This window comes from Heterocephalus glaber, unplaced genomic scaffold (genome assembly GCF_053883595.1).
Source record: "Heterocephalus glaber isolate CG9 unplaced genomic scaffold, H.glaber_assembly_v1.0 deba00001504, whole genome shotgun sequence".
Classification (NCBI taxonomy): Eukaryota; Metazoa; Chordata; class Mammalia; order Rodentia; family Bathyergidae; genus Heterocephalus; species Heterocephalus glaber.
The window spans coordinates 64671806-64688272 of NW_028258324.1; the positions used below are offsets into that span (position 1 = coordinate 64671806).

At 35.3% G+C, this 16467-nt stretch overlaps 1 long non-coding RNA gene across 1 annotated transcript in view; it reads right to left on the bottom strand.

Annotated features, from left to right (window-relative positions):
- Positions 1-6560: 6560 nt before the first annotated feature.
- The window catches only part of LOC110349388 (uncharacterized), a 33380-nt gene continuing 23473 nt past the window's right edge, over positions 6561-16467 (bottom strand). Inside the window, exons 2-3 of the long non-coding RNA XR_002395302.2 lie at positions 15022-15139; positions 6561-6686 (exon numbers count right to left, since the gene is read on the bottom strand). This is a non-coding gene — a long non-coding RNA (uncharacterized LOC110349388). The remainder of the gene's footprint in view (positions 6687-15021; positions 15140-16467) is intronic.

A 16467-nucleotide genomic window follows, 5' to 3' on the forward strand; every position in this document is an offset into this window, starting at 1 on the left:
TTAGCTGTGTCTCTCCTATTTGTAGGTAGCCTAATGAGGCTGGTATTCGTATGATTTGCTTTTGGATTGAGAATGTTTTCTAGGAGGAAGTTTCCTATTCAGAGGTACAGTATTTAGAAATATAAACAAGATCATAGCTTCCTCTTTAACCTTCTATCTTTAGTATACATAGCCTGCACACAATATGTGGATGATCCAATGAACCGGGATGAGATAAAAGGGAAATGGCAAGGTTTGCTTTCATAAACTAGTTATCAGTGTCACAGAGAAAATTGGTGCAGGTATGCGCTGAAGGAGTATTTCCCGGGATGTCCTCATGAGACATTACATCTCACATAGCCCTGCTTTGGGCCTTAGTGAAAAATGAAACACAGAACCTTTGCCCATTACTTATAGAAATAAAACTTGACTGCTGCACTTTGAGGACTGGAATATAATATGGCCTTTGACAGAAATGAAAGCAATGCTGTTTCTTTTTGATCATTCATGGTAAAGATACTTTAAAGAGAATCGTAAGATAGCTTGCTGTGGAGAAAGTCAGCTTCCTTTGGGAGGCATCTTCTACAGTGCCAGCTGATTGAAGTCCCTGAAAGTGCACATGTATGAGCTCACCGAGATTCTGTGTTTTAGAGCAAGGCAGTGCTACCAGTGAATCTCTACATTGTCTAAATTTCAGCAACTCTTAACTGGTCTTTTTCAAAATACAGCCTCTGCAGCTTTAATATTTATTTATACCTTGCCCTTTGCCTAAACTGTCCTATATGTCTTCTCCACATATACTTATTGTTATTACATTTATACTTTAAGTTCACACTCTGATTCTATTGTAGAGCTTGACTAGATTCAATGTCAAGAATAGTCATTTACAAATGAAGGAGGCATCTCTAATGTCAAGTATACTCTCACCCTGCATAGGTCTCCAAAGTTATGACCACCCAGGATTTACTTTAAGCAGTGTTCCTGAAGACTCTTTGTAAAACATCACAGCTTTTAAACACTTACAATCTCTATGACGTTTTTATTTTATGCCCATTTACCATATTTATTATACTTGAGTAGAGAGGAGGGATAAAAGAACATTTCTAAATAGCATAAGAAGATAGCTCCTTGACATTGGCTTTGCTGCCAGGGCTTTTTGGGGTATCACACCAATAGTTGAGGCCATGAAAGAAAAAATCAAATAAATGATACTACATCAGACTTAGAAGATTCTGTACAGCAACACACAAAATAAAGGCAGCTTATGAAATTAGAAAAAAATTACACATATTTAATATATAAGCTATACACTTGATAAATAGTTAATATTCAGAATTTATAAAGAACACATACATCAATAGCAGAAGAACAAATAACCCAATTTTTACTATTGGATAAAAGATCTGAGCAGACATTTCTCCACAAAAAGGCAAATACACAAAGCCAACAGGTATATGTAGAGGTGCTCAATGCAAATTAAAACCATGAGCTATCACCTCACAATGATAGAATGAGTACTATCATCCAAAAGACAAGAGAAGACAAATGCTGGTGAGGATGTAGAGAAAAGGAGTTGTTGATTGAAATGTACACTGGCACAGCCATTGTTGAAATAAATAGAAATTCCTTTTAAAAATTAAAATTAGAAGTGTCACGTGACCAAGAAACCTCTTTTCTGTGTGTATACCCAAAGGAGGTGCATCAGCACCTCATGAGCATATCTGCATCCTGTGTCCAGTGCAACATTGTTCACATTAGCCAAGGCATGGAAACAACCTAAGGGTCTGTCAGTAGAGGAATGGATAAATAAAAGAGATTCTACCATTTGCCACAATATAAAAAATCTTGGGGGACATAAGAGAGCAATTGAGAAAAACTAGTTGAATGAAACCAGGAATTGATGACTCGGGAACCCTCAGCCTATCTAGATTTCAAAAGAAACTAAAATTAGAAGAGTCATTGCTAGGAAAGTATGCTCTGAAGAGAAAGCCAAGATTGAGGCTAGACCAGATGGGGCATGGGGAGATTCTCATCCACGGCTGTGGGAATGTGAAGTGATACAGCCACTCCAGACAGAAGACAGCCTTCCAGAGTCCTAGAAAAGTGGACACACTGTTTCCGTGTGATCTAGCAGTCACGCTTCTCGCTATTTCCCAAATGAGTTGAAAGTTTATGCCCACACAACATCCTGAACACAAATAGCAACTTTATTCTTAATTGCCAAAATCTGAAAGCAACTAGGATGAATGAACAAATAAAGTGTGGTACACCCAGACTGTGGAATATCACTTATTGCCAAAAAATTACCTATCAGATGAAAAGTCACGAAAGAAATGCATGTGTGTGTGTGTGTGTGTGTGTGTGTGTGTGTGTGTATTTAACTGGGGATTGAAACCAGGGCCTCATGCATGCTACATCCCTTTTTCTTCTTATTTTAATTTGAGACCATCACCCTGCTAATTTGCCAACACTAGCCTCAAACTAGCAATTCTCCTGCCTCACCCTTCTGAGTTAACTGGGAGTATGGGCATATACTACCAATCCCAGCTCCAGGCATGGAAGAAACCTACATGTATACTAATAAGTTAATGAAGCAAAATCAAAAAGGATATTTACTACATGATTCTAACTATAGGACTGACATTCTCAGAAACAAATCTACAATGATATTATTTGGCTCTATGAGTTCCAGGAGTTAAGGAGAAGGGATGAATGATTATGTTAAGCACACAGAATTTTTGTGTTTTCTGTTTTGTGTAATGCTATAATATTGGATTTATGTCCTTTTACATTTCTCAAATTCGTAGAATGTATATTGCCAATAGTGAACACTAATGCAAACTACGGACTTTGGGTGATAAATATGTAACAGTCAGAACTTTTGACCAGTGCACTAATTAATGAGGGCTTTTAGGGTGTAAGGTTGTGCATCTGTGGGAACAAGGCATTTGGAGGAACTGTACTTTCCACTTTATTGTTCTGTGAAGGTAAAAGTGCTCTAAAAATCTGTGTTAATGAAATAAGCCAAGCACAAGAAGAAAAATTCTACATCTTGTCATATAATACAGAAACCAATACAAGTTGACTTAATAGAAGTAGAGTGTGGAATAGTGCTCATTGGAGACTAGGAAGAATAGGCCAAGAAGGGCATAGATAGAAGTCCCGAATCTATAAAGAACTTAAAAAAAGAGACCTCTCAAATTTAAAGACCAAATCCAAAAATGGGCATCTGAAATGAACAGACATTTATCAGGCAAAAAAGTAGAAATAGCAAATAAATACATGAAAAAATGTTCAACATCACTGGTCATTTGAGAGATGCAAATGAAAGCAACACTGAGATTCTACCTCACTCCAGAAAGAATGGCTGCTATCAAGAAATCAACCAATAACAAATGCTGGTGGGGCTGTGGGGAAAGAGGAACCCTTCTCCATTGCTGGTAGGAGTGCAGACTGGTGCAACCACTGTGGAAATCAGTATGGAGATACCTCAAAGAACTAGGACTGGAAGTCCCATTTGACCCAGCTATTCCTCTGCTGGGTATCTTTCCCAAAGAATTAAAAGAATCATACCACAGTGATATATGTGGACCCATGTTCATAGCAGCACAATTTGTAATAGTTAAAATTTGGAAACAGCCCAAATGCCCATCAACTAGAGACTGGATAAAGAAAATGTGGGGTTTTTTGTAAAATGGAGTACTACTCAGCCATAAAAAATGAGAAATTTGAGCCATTTATTGCAAAATGGATGCACATTGAGGCGATACTCTTAAGTGAAATAAATAGGACACACATGTATAAATATCAAATAGTTTTTCTAGTGGGAGAAACTGAAAGTGTAAATAAGGACTAAAAGGTATAATAGATAATGTGAAATAGGAAGAAAAGTGGCAAAGAGGAAGGGGAAGTGGGAGGGGTAGGGAAAAGGAAAGAAGGGAATGGAATTAATATGAGAAAATGGAAAAATGCAAACAAAGTCTTTGTAAATGGAGAGGGATGGAGGGGTTGACGGGAGAGCAGGGGAAGGGGGAAAAATAAGAACCAAAAGAGATTATGTAAAGGTGCAAATTTCCAATGATGAATGTCATTATATTGTATACCTAAGATGTACCAATGATTAGAATGAATAATTGATAATCCGAAATAGGAAGGAAAAGTTCCAAAGGGGTAGGGGAAGTGGGAGAGGCAGAGGAAAGGAAAGAAGGGAAAGGAAAAATTATGAGAAATGGAAAAAATGGAAACAAAGTCATTCTAAATAGGGAAGGGTGGAGGGGGTGAAGGGAAGGCTAGGAATGGGGAAAAAATAAGAATCAAGATATATCATGTACTGGTATAAGTCCCAGTGAGAAATGTAAATGTGTTGTATACCTAAAATGTACCAATAAAAGAATTTTTAAAAATTATTGTTCCTTGTAAAATGGTACAATTAAACAATAAAATAATATTTTTTAAATAGTCTATTAAAAAAGAAAGTATTGTGTATTATCCAGCTTATTGTTTTTATAACAAGATATCTGAGGCAATTAACTTATAAAGAGAAAAGGCTTGAGCTCACAGCTCTTGAAGTTTCCATCCAAAATCAGGGGAATCTCTAGCTTTGGGGATCTGGCAAGGTACCCTGAAGATTCCCCTGCCTTCTTCTAGTGCCACCTTAGGCACCAGGCTCTAACATATGGGCACTTGAAGGTCCTCGTTCAACCTACAGCAAACTCAGGGTCAACTCTGAGTCTAGAGGATGAAGTGAGGGCCACAATGATTATGTCCAGGTCTTGAGACTCAACAGAGCTCAAGATTGGTTAGATTTTGTAATTTCTTTGGACCAGTGATATTTTTCCCCTCTTATTGCTTTTAGGGTTAGAACATTAGAAGAGCAATAAAACTGATTTCTGTTTTATTCCCAACATTGTATTTGGAGAGTAGATAATTTGTGTTCTAGTTTCACAGGTCTACAAATGTTGTGGAACTTTGCCTTGGTATTGATCACATCCCAGAAATCCAAGTATGTTGGATTTAGATGAAGGCAGTTTGCATGTGGGATGTACATGAATGTTTGGAGGCTATGAAGACGGTCTGAATAATGCCCCCTTTAAGGTGCCCATGTCTTGGTTCTTGTAACCCATAAATGCTAATTACAAACAAAAGGGACTTTGAAGATTTAATGAAGTGAGTGATTTAGATATGAAGACATTATCTTCATTTATCTAGATGGGCCTGATATATAATCCCAAGTCTCCCAAAATGGAATCACAGGGAAGAAGAACTAGAGAAATGATCATGTGATGGTGGAAGCAGAGTCTAGACTATTGTACTTTGAGCAGAAGGAGACTGTGATTATTAATTTTATGTCAAGTTGGCTAGGCTAGAATGCCCAGATGTTTGGTCAAACACAATTTCCAAAATTGCTGTAAAGGCATTTTTAGATGCGATTAACATTTAAATCAATTGGCTTTGTGTAAGGCAGGTTACTTTCTATAATGCACATGGACATCATCCAAACAGAGGAAAGCTCTCAAAGAAAAAGACTGAAGTTCTTCCAAGAAAGTAGAAATTCTGCTTCCAGACTAGCTTCAGACTCAAGAATGCAAAATCAGGCCTTCCCTGGAATTTCAGCCTGCTGGAATTCCCCACAGTTGGGTCAGTTAATCCCTTGAAATAAACCATTCCATGTGTTTGTTTCTGTCTCCTCTTCCCTATATATTCAAATATGAAAGATAAAGCATATATATATTTACACAAATATAAATATACATATGTATCTATATCTACAATAAATTTCTCTAGAGAACTCCAATACAGCAACATAAATTTAAAAAAACATCAACAGTTTCTATGAGTTGAATAAGACAAGAAAGCGTAGTGTGCCCTAGGGTATCCAGATGGTTTTACTGATGTGTTGAATTTAGTCCAAGTTAACTAATTTTGGACGGCTGGCCTTTAGAACAGGAGCAGAATATATCTGTAATGTTTTAAGCCATCAGGTTTGTGGTATTGTCTTATACCAGCTGCTGTATTTTGGATATGTTTTGAGTGCATCCCCCTAGGGTTCATGTGTGGAAAACATGGTCCCTATGTAGTGAGGTTGAGAGGTGGTGTGGAACCTTTAAAAGGTGGGGCTTAGCACAAGGATGCTTGGTTATTGGGAGTGCTGCTATTGGGAAGAATTGAAGTAGCCTTTGTGGGACCCTGTAGTTCTCAAGATAGGCCACAAAAGAGCAAGACAGTCCTCCTACCCATTCTCTGGCTTCTCATCTCTTTTGCATGTGACTCCACCATGATGTCATCCACATGATGTGACCCAGCCTGGGAGGACTTCAATAAGACTGATACCTTGCTTTTTGGATATTTACCTTGCAAAATCATGAGCTAAATAAATCTTTTTCTTTATATACAACATAGGCTCAGGTATTTTGTTATAGCAATGAGTGGCTAATAGAGTGGCCATTGCAAATGAATAAAAATATTATGCTCACTTAATTAGAAAAATATACTTTTTCTAAAATATGTTTAATATATATTATTAATATTTTTCCCATGGCTGAAAGAAAAAATATAACAGGTCAACTTGTATCTACATTTACATTATTTTGGCCTGCCTTTTTACTCCAGTTTTTGCTGTTTGCAGGTATAATCTCACTTCAGCTGAATGGAGTAACTTCTTTTCCTGAGTTTCTTTTCTGTTGTTCTGGGGAAATCACCAGAAAACACTGTGATACAGGAAAAAAATTGTAATTATGGGAGAGTTAAATCCAATATGGCTACTCTTAACCAATGAGTGATGGAAGCAACTAGATAAATTCTTTACTCTTGAAAACAAAGGAAATATATGAGCTCTTCCTACATGTCTCTTTCAAGACACCTAGAAAAATGTATAAAATATCATAGATGTCTGCTGTGGTGATTAGCATAACTTTGTTAGATTGGCCTGCTGGTTTTCATTCTTTCTTCCTTCCCTCCTTTTCTCCTTCCTTCCTCCCTTCCCTCCTTCCTTCCCACCTTTACTCTTACCGCTTAGAGTCACTTCTAAGACCAAGGTATCTGAACTATCTCCATGTAAGCCATCATTTCATACCTACCTTTGGAGGTAATTAGCCTAATTTGCTCAAGAATAGCAAAGGCCCTAGAAAACTTTCCATCAGGATGGGATCTTGCAACTAAAGTACTCACCAGTCACATTGCAGTAAGGCCCGTGTTGCTGGTGGTAAATGGATAACAACTCCCGCATATAATTACAATCTGTACTAAGAATTGTACCAGTCATCAGTTGGGATACGGTGCAAGTAGAAGGTGAAGTTTCAGTCTCCAAGGCAGTATTAAGTGATGACATTTTAATTAGAAAAGAGAGACAGTAATTCTTCAGCTTCACCTTTGGCTGATTTTTATTTACAACTTCAATAGCTTTGTTAAAAAATAAAATAAACTGAGAGACTTAGACAGTTACACTGGGAAAATAAGGAAGCCTTCATGGAAACATTCAGAGATCCTCTCTCCTGCAGTTACACAGACTCAAGATCCAATGTTAGAGGAAGCAGAGCTACTGAGGAGACTGCGTAACTTCAAAAGGTCTGTTACCAAGACCAGGTCCCGACAGAAAAAGAATGACAAAGAGGCCTTCCCCTTTGGATCTTTTCTTCCTATTTCACATTATCTATTATACATTTCAATCCTTGTTTACACTCTCAGTTTCTCACACCAGAGAAACCTTTTGGTATTTACACGTGTGTCCTATTTATTGCACTTAAGAGTATGGCCTCAATGTGGATCCATTTATCTATAAATGCCTCTAGTTTCTCATTCTTTATGGCAGAGTAATAATCCATTTTCTTAAAAATAAACACATTTTCTTTAGAGTAGGAGAAAGTAATAAATACAAAAAAAAGGAAAACATGGAAACAAAGTCTTTGTAAATAGGGAGGGGTGGAGGGGTTGAAGGGAGGGTAGGGCAATGGGGAAAAAAATAAGCACCAAGATGCATCATGTAAAGGTACAAATGCCCAATGATGAATGTCATCATATTGTATACTGAAAATGTAGCAATACAATCAATTTTTAAAAAGCTAGTATACAGGTTCCTCAATACTTGGAGGAAAAACAATTCACCATATTGAGTTCTGTAAGAACAATCTTTTCAAGGAAAGCAGAAGCACCCTGGGGGAGCTCTCTGGTCACAGATTTCATCTAAGGGGAAATACATAACTCTAAAGCTCAGCTGAATTACATTGGGCAAAACATTTTCCTAAAAAAAAAGAATGACAAAGAGGGGATTTCTTGCTTTACCTCCATACTAATAAATATATTCAACATGAGCAGGTAATGAAGGAGGAAGTAGAAGAGAGAAGAAAATGGAATAAAAGGTTAACAATAGGTAAATATGTACCAAAAAAAAAAAACATAAAAAGGCCGGTAACTTAGCTCAGTGGTTCTGCCGCCTGCCTCGCAAGTGCAAGATCCCAAGTTTGATCCCCAGTACCAAAAAAAACCAAACAAAAATAGGTAAATATGGGTAAAAGTTATATGGATATTCTTTTTTGTGGGGGGGGGGGTTACTGGGGATCGAACTCAGGACCTTGTGCTTTGTGAGGCAGGCGCAGAGCCACTGAGCTAAATCCCATTCATTTTTACTGTCTTCATTTTTCTAAGTTTTAAAGTATTTCCAAATGAAAATATTAGAAGTGCATAGTTTTCAAACTGTACTTTAAAGAAATGAAGAATCAGCTTTTCCATAAGCATTTCCTAACTTCTTCATCCCTAAGAGGAGCCAGACTTAGGCACATGTTCTTTGATTAATTTAAAGAGTTTGAGATCTTTGAAAACTCATATTCAACTTCCTCCAAAATACTTTAGAAATAAGTTTTAGATGATTAGTTGAATGAGGTCCTCTTTCTATCTAATAAAAGCACTTTCCTTAGACGTGACAGAGCAGGAGGTTGTGAAATTGGTACGAGCTGATTCAAAAGTAATCTGAGTCCTTGCTTGCATTCCAAACAAGCAAGATCATAAAGTAAGCTTAAGGAGCAGGTTGTTTCTTAAGGCTTTGACTTCTTTGACTTGCAGAAATAGCTGAATTTTAAGAAGTAAGACACCAGCAATTTAGTTGAATTTTCTGAGTCAATTAAATTATAAGATTTTATCATGGTGTCCAAAATGAATCTGAACTTCTATCTAGCTAAAAATTTTTAGGAAAGTTTTTTGCTTATTTTAAACATTTATGATATATGACAGGGAAACCAATTTTTAAAATCTGTCTGGGATTGTTTTATTGTGCCAATTAATGAATTATTTTCACCCACTTTTATAATTTAAAACCAAATTACAAATGACAAAATGCTTCAATTAATATGTAATCTGTTGCTTTGGAATGATTTAGGATGTATATAGTTCATTATTTCCCTAATCTGACTACTTGTCTGCCTTTTCATTGCAAAAATCAGTATCCTAGTTGCATTGGGAAACAAAAGACACACTGTAAACCCTCTTTCCTGAGACATTTATCATTAAACTGGGCATTCAGAGGCAAAAGCGTATCACCCATTGCAGAGATGACAACTTCAGAAAAAGATTTAGCAGTTCTTTCCTCTTTCTCACTTTCTAGAAATTACTTAGGACTTAAAAGCCACACCAGTTCCGGCCCCTATAGGAAGTGATCTATGTTAATAAATTAACGCTTTTAAGTTTTGCTAAAACTATCAGGTGAGTGAGCCCTTCCCTGGGTAGACAGACCGCATTCATTCTTCAGGTTATGATTTCACTGCCTAGGCTTCATTTTAAGCCCTAATATTATACAGGGAGAGGTTGTGGCCTAGACAGGGGAAGAAACCTGTCCAAAGCTGAGTCAGTGACTTGTCTCTGTCCAGTGTCACCTGTAGCACAAATAGAAGGCTGGTTTTGTTTACTCTGCATTTACCCTGCTGGTGACATCGGCCCCAAAGCCCTGATTCCTTAAGCTGATGATGGGACATGGATGATTATCTATGTGGTAATTTTAAAGTGAAACAAGATGTTTATCTGTGAAATCCAGCTGTTTCTGCAGAATTCAAATTACTTTTATCTTTTTATTTGATTGATGCTTTATTTTGGCTCAAATCTTTAAATTTTACTGTTTTTAGTTTAAAAAAATTGTTTTTCTCTTACAACCATTTCCTATATTTATTACTATTATAAGTCTTACTAAGAAGCTGAAAAATTCAATTGTTTTCTAATTGCATAGCTCCCTACTTGGGTGGAAACCAGAACAGAAAATGCCATTAGAACCCGAAAGCTATGTCTAAAATCCTGGTTCACAGGAACTACCTCCAGACCCAATAACAGGGGCACTGAGGTTCAGAAAATGTGTATATATTCATATTTTCTTAGACACTCTTACTTGTTTTAATTGCTAGAGTAACACAAAGTGAAATATTTTCAAGCAATCCAGATATGTAAATAATAGACCAAAAATAGAATAGAAAGGACTGTTGCAGTAATATCCCACAGGAGTAGCTATTGTTGATAACGTGGAGTTAAAGTTTTTCATAATTGATCCAGTTATACAATTATTTCAGTAATTAGATCATTTCATGTCCACTGTCCTGCTTTTTCTTTTAATAATAAATATTAAACCTCTTTCTATACAAAAAAATCTATTTTATACACTGTAGATTATTCTACTAGATAGATACAGCATTTGTTTTAAAAATGTATGGTTTAGGAGTGTAACTGAAGAGTAGAGTACATCCTTAGCATGAGGAAAACCATAGGTCCAATCCCCTGCTAATATACGTGTGTGTGTGTGTGTGTGTGTGTGTGTGTGTGTGCTTTAAAATATCCTCACTGTTTATGACTTTATGAAACAATAGTTTACTTGAGGAAAGACTCAAAGACTTACAAAAGTTTATAATATAAAGAGAAACCACCTCTTACCCTAACCCTACTTTCTAATGGTAACTGCTATTAATAGCTTGGTGTCATTCAAAATTTTATACAAACTTTCTAACTTATATTTATTAATATAAGCACTCATACTCTCTATCCTTTTTGTGGCTGGGGATTGAGCCCACATATGCATGTACACTAGGCAAGCATAAGTGGTATCCCTATTCCCTAGTATTTACCATCAGCAAGAAGAATGTGATATATTATTGTATGACCTGCTGGTTTTCACTTTGAACATGTGGATAATTCTCCATGTTGGTACGGTTAATCTACCAACAAGAATCCTCTACTGATGTGCATCATTGTTGTTTCTAATTTTTATTATTATAATTAATAGTTAAATAAATTTGTCTGTTTGATTTTTGGTACTAGCGATGATACCTGAGGGTGTTTTACTGCGAAGCTACATTTCCAGAACTTTTTATTTTTTACTTTGAGATAAAATCTCCTTAAATTGCTCAGGCTGGCCTCAAACTTGTGATCATCCTGCCTGAGTCTCGCTAGTAGCTGAGATTGCAGGGCTGCTTCACTCGGGCCCCTAATAGAATAAACATTTGTGAACATGGATAATTCAAAGTTCTATTTCTGGAGTCAGTTCTTCTAAATGGAGTTGTTCTGAGAGAAAGGATATATGCGTAAATCTGTAGAGTCGTGTCCTATTTTTACACTGTTCCTGGCAATAACACTGCCACAAGTAAAGTTGTGATTCTGTCTCAGTGTCATTTACCACATACGTCATAGAAGTCTTTGAAAATGATTTCTATTTTGTTGTTTTGATAGTGTTGTGTTTTTTTGTATATCCTTTTATTGGTACATTTTAGGTGTACAACATAATGACATTCATCATTGGAAATCTGCACCTTTACATACTCTCTTGGTTCTTATTTTTCCCCCTTCCCCTACCCTCCCTTCAACCCCTCCATCCCTCCCTATTTACAAAGACTTTGTTTCCATTTTTTCGTTTTCTTGTATTAATTCCATTCCCTTCTTTCCTTTCCCCTACCCCTCCCATTTCCCCCTCCCCTTTGCCCCTTTTCTTCCTATTTCACATTATCTATTATACCTGTTAGTCCTTATTTACACTTTCAGTTTCTCTCACTAGAGAAACTATTCGTATTTATACATGTGTGTCCTATTTATTTCACTTAAGAGTATCATCTCAATGTGCATCTATTTAGCAATAAATGGCTCTAATTTCTCATTTTTTGATGGCTGAGTAATACTCCGTTTTATTAAAAAAAAACACAACAATTTTCTTGATCCAGTCTCCAATTGATGGGCATTTGGGCTGTTTCCAAGTGTTAACTATTACAAACTCTGCTGCTATGAACATGGGTCCACATATATCACTGTGGTATGATTCTTTTAATTCTTTGGGGAAGATCCCCAGCAGAGGAATAGCTAGGTCAAATCAAATGGGACTTCCAGTCCTAGTTCTTTGAGGTATCTCCATACTGATTTCCACAGTGCTTGCACCAATCTACACTTCCACCAGCAGTGGAGCAGGGTTCCTCTTTCCCCACAGCCCCACCAGCATTTGTTATTGGTTGATTTCATGATAGCAGCCATTCTTTCTGGAGTGAGGTAGAATCTCAGTGTTGTTTTCATTTGCATCTCTAGAATGATCAGTGATGTTGAACATTTTTTCATATGTTTATTTGCCATATCTACTTCTCTGTCTGAGAAATGTCTGTTCATTTCAGATGCCCATTTTTGGATTGGGTCTTTAAATTTGGGAGATCTGATCTTTTTAAGCTCTTTATAGATTCAAGATAGTAGACCTTTGTCTGAGGAAAAGCAGGTAAACATTTTTTCCCACATTGTGGGTTGTCTCTTCACTCTCCTGGTGGTTTCTCTTGCTGTGCAGAAGTTTTCAGTAAAAAGAGATCCCACTTGCTGATTGTTTGTGCTAGGTCACGGGCAACTGAGGTTTTGTTCATAAAATCTTTTCCTACACTAATGTCTTCAAGGGTTCTACCTAACCTCTGTTCCAACTGGTTCAGAGTTTCTATTTTAATATTTCGATCTTTAATCCATTTTGATTTTAGATTAGTGAATGGTGAGAGATATAGGTCTAGTTTTAGTCTTTGGCAAGTTGAAACCCAATTTCTCCAGCACCATTTATTAAAGAGACTATCTTTCCTCCAGCGAGGGTGTTTGGCTCCTTTGTCAAAGATGAGGCAGCTGAGTGTGTCTGGAGTTCTTTCTGCATCTTGTAATCTGTTCCACCGGTCCTCAGGTCTGTTACTTTGCCAGTATGATGGTGTTGTTTTGACTTGTTTTAAGTTAAATTTGCTTTCAATATTTTTCCTAGAAAATTATCCAAATAATCTATTCTACACATTCACATTTGAATAAAATTTGACACAATATATATCTGTTGAATAAACTTGCTTATCTATGTTCTGATCTGCCCCATAATTACTCATGTTAAGCAGATTTCTTTTTACTTGTTAGTATTGCTATTAATGTAACTATTTTATTAGTTTTCCATTTTGTATCAATATTATTGAATTTATCCTACTTATTACTAATTTATTCACTTTTAATTAACCCTTTCTTTGGATGTTATTATTGTTATACTATCTCTAACATTGTTAGTTGAATGCTTACTCCTTTTATTATTCAACTCTTTTGCTTATTAAAATATAGTTCAATTTTATAAATGTTCTTCTGAGTAAATTCTTGGCTATATGATTTTTACTTTTCTAAACTATATCCATTTTGTTTACACTTTATTTCAGATATTTTAGAATAATATTTAAATTTGGTTATCTATTTTTAAATAATTTCTAATATTTTTGTATCACAGGGAAATAATGTGGCCTATAATGTTTCTACTCTGATGAATCTCTTAAGGCTTTCATTTTATAGAATACAGAATAAATTCTTAGAAAGTTCAATGGCATGTGAGAAAAATACATGTTATCTCTATTTTACAAATGTTTATATATACAGAGAGTGCATAAATTTTCTTAGTCAAATCCTACAAGTTCTTATTTTTGTCTTACTTGATCTGTTAAGACCCAGGATTGCATCAGTTTATCAAGTTTACTGTTTATTCATTTTCTGAGAGTTTTATTTATATTGTATGGCTATGCTTTGTGTTCATAAAGAATTATGATTCCGATTCATTTTTATGTAGTATATATTATATCATAAAATAACCTTCATGAATTCATTTAATACTTTGATCTTCGGTTGCTATCTGGCTTTAGTTTGTGTTAGATTGATGGAACTTTACTCCTCTGTTTATTGTCAGCTATTTAATGTCTTTTGGATAGAATCAGCTATATTAAATAGTTATATTTTCTTCTTACCTTAATGTGAATATTTCAGTTTTTCTTAGGAAAGTTCACCCCAAACAGGTAATTTGGAGTAATTCATATGTTTGTATGTGTGCTTTTTGTTTAATGTTTTGATAGTTATTATTTCTTACATGACCTTATTCTTTTCTCCTTTCTTTTAACCATGTTTTCTTGTAAATGCGGTTTGTTAGGATTTATTACTTTCAATATTTCTGATGCTTTATATTAACCTTCCCCTTTATGAATGTCTGTCTCTTTTAGGTCATATCTTGAATTGACTATTTTTAAAGTTTTTCCTATTATTTTGCAAGTTATGAAAGCTTATTTTATTTCATTTATTTTTGTAAATCGAATATGCATAGTCAATATGTAAATATGTGAAGTAAATGCCTTTCCGTACATTGCTTGAGCATTGCATGCTTTGCCCTCTCTTTTTGCTATTATTTTCAAGTATTTTAGTTCTTTATATTTCTTACATCTGCAAAACATCAGTATTCCAGGAAGCTAAAGTCTATTTAGACTTACTAGCACATTTGCTACTTTTTACTTCATTACACCTTTAGCTTCCTAGTCACCTAATAAATGTCATAACTTATCTCAGAGGGAACTTTCATTCTATCCACACTACATTGAGAATTTTCCCTCCCAGGATATTTTTGATTGCTTCAAAATGCATTTTTTTTCATTTCCATCCATAAAATAATGTTTACCCTGCAGTATGACTCTAGGTCTTTGGCTATTTTATCTCAAAATATTAAAGGTAACATTTCCCTGTGCTTTTTCACTGTTGCTATTGAGAATTCAGGTAAGTCTGATATCCTACCTTGACTTTGTTTAGGCCTTTGGTGATTTCTCACTTTATTGCAAGCTTTCCAAAACTTTGCATTTTAAAAATCATTGTTTGTTTTCTTGGGAACATAATCCAGTGTATTTCAAGTTAGCTGTAAATAAAAGAACACGTTGTTTCAAACCCAGATTGGAAGTTAAACTATCCATTTGTTCAACAAGATTTATTGAATTTCCATATGCTTCTAGAAACTGGAGATGCAGAAATAAATTAAAACAAAGTCCCTAACATCATGAGCCTATATTATAGGAAGTAGGCCATAAATCAGTAAATATGTAAGTAGGTCTGGGGAATTCCCTTTCCAAACCTTTTATGGTAGAACTCAGTCTATGTTGAACTTCACATGGGTCCTGATATGAGGAGTTGTTACCAGTTAGATGGTAGAAAGATTTAGTGTGGTAGCTGTCTTAGGGAGGGAAAATGAGTCAAGAAGTAGGGATTTTAATAACTTGTGTGTATGTGTGGTACTGGGGATCGAACTTGGGACCTTGTGCCTGTGAGGCAGGCATGGTGCCACTGAGCTAAATCCCTGGCCCAGAATTTAATAAATTTTAATTAAACTGAATGATAACTTCAACTTAAACTCTTGCATTTCCTTATTTTACCCAGGAGAAAAAGCACCAGAAAATACGTAATTTATTATAATTCTCTTTAGTAATTCAACTGTCAATCACTATGAACTTTTTGGGAAATAAAGGCTTTTCTTTTCCTACTAACTGAATCCTACTTTTCACTATATATTCACACTTTACAGATATTGAATTTTTTGAGGATATGGACATTCTCAGCAATGGTATGTTGAAATTTTTCATAAGTTTGAAGAGAATGTAATTCATGCCCCAAATTTCTGGCTTTTGCTTTATTACTCATAATTTGAATGAATCTCCATTTTAAAAAGAAATATATAATGCAATTATATATTACTCTTTGTATATCTACCTTATTTATTTTCACTAAGATGTTTTAAAAAACGTAACCATGACAGTTAATGAAAACTTCATGTGTATTTGTATATAAAATACATTTTAAAGAATCATATTTAGTTTGTTTCAAAGAGCAATGCTGAACCTCAGCAGAGTATTTCATGGTGCTTATTTTATCTCATATACAATTTTAAAAGAAAAATGTCATCTTTTCTTCTTCCTTATTGGTTCATCACTCAACTAACAGACAACTAGTATTGGAGACACAAAGATTTGCATTATACAATGTGTCACATTCCTGGGCACATGCATTTTCATGACCATCATAATGCAATATGCCAAGTGCCATAAAAGCAATTTATAAAATCACTCGCTGAGGATGAATTTGAAGTGACTCACTTAGTCTGAAGGGGTATAAACATGGAATTTTCATAGTATTTCATAACGCGTTAGCCCATTTTACCAAGACTTTAAAAAAATAAGTAATGGAAAATTTCTG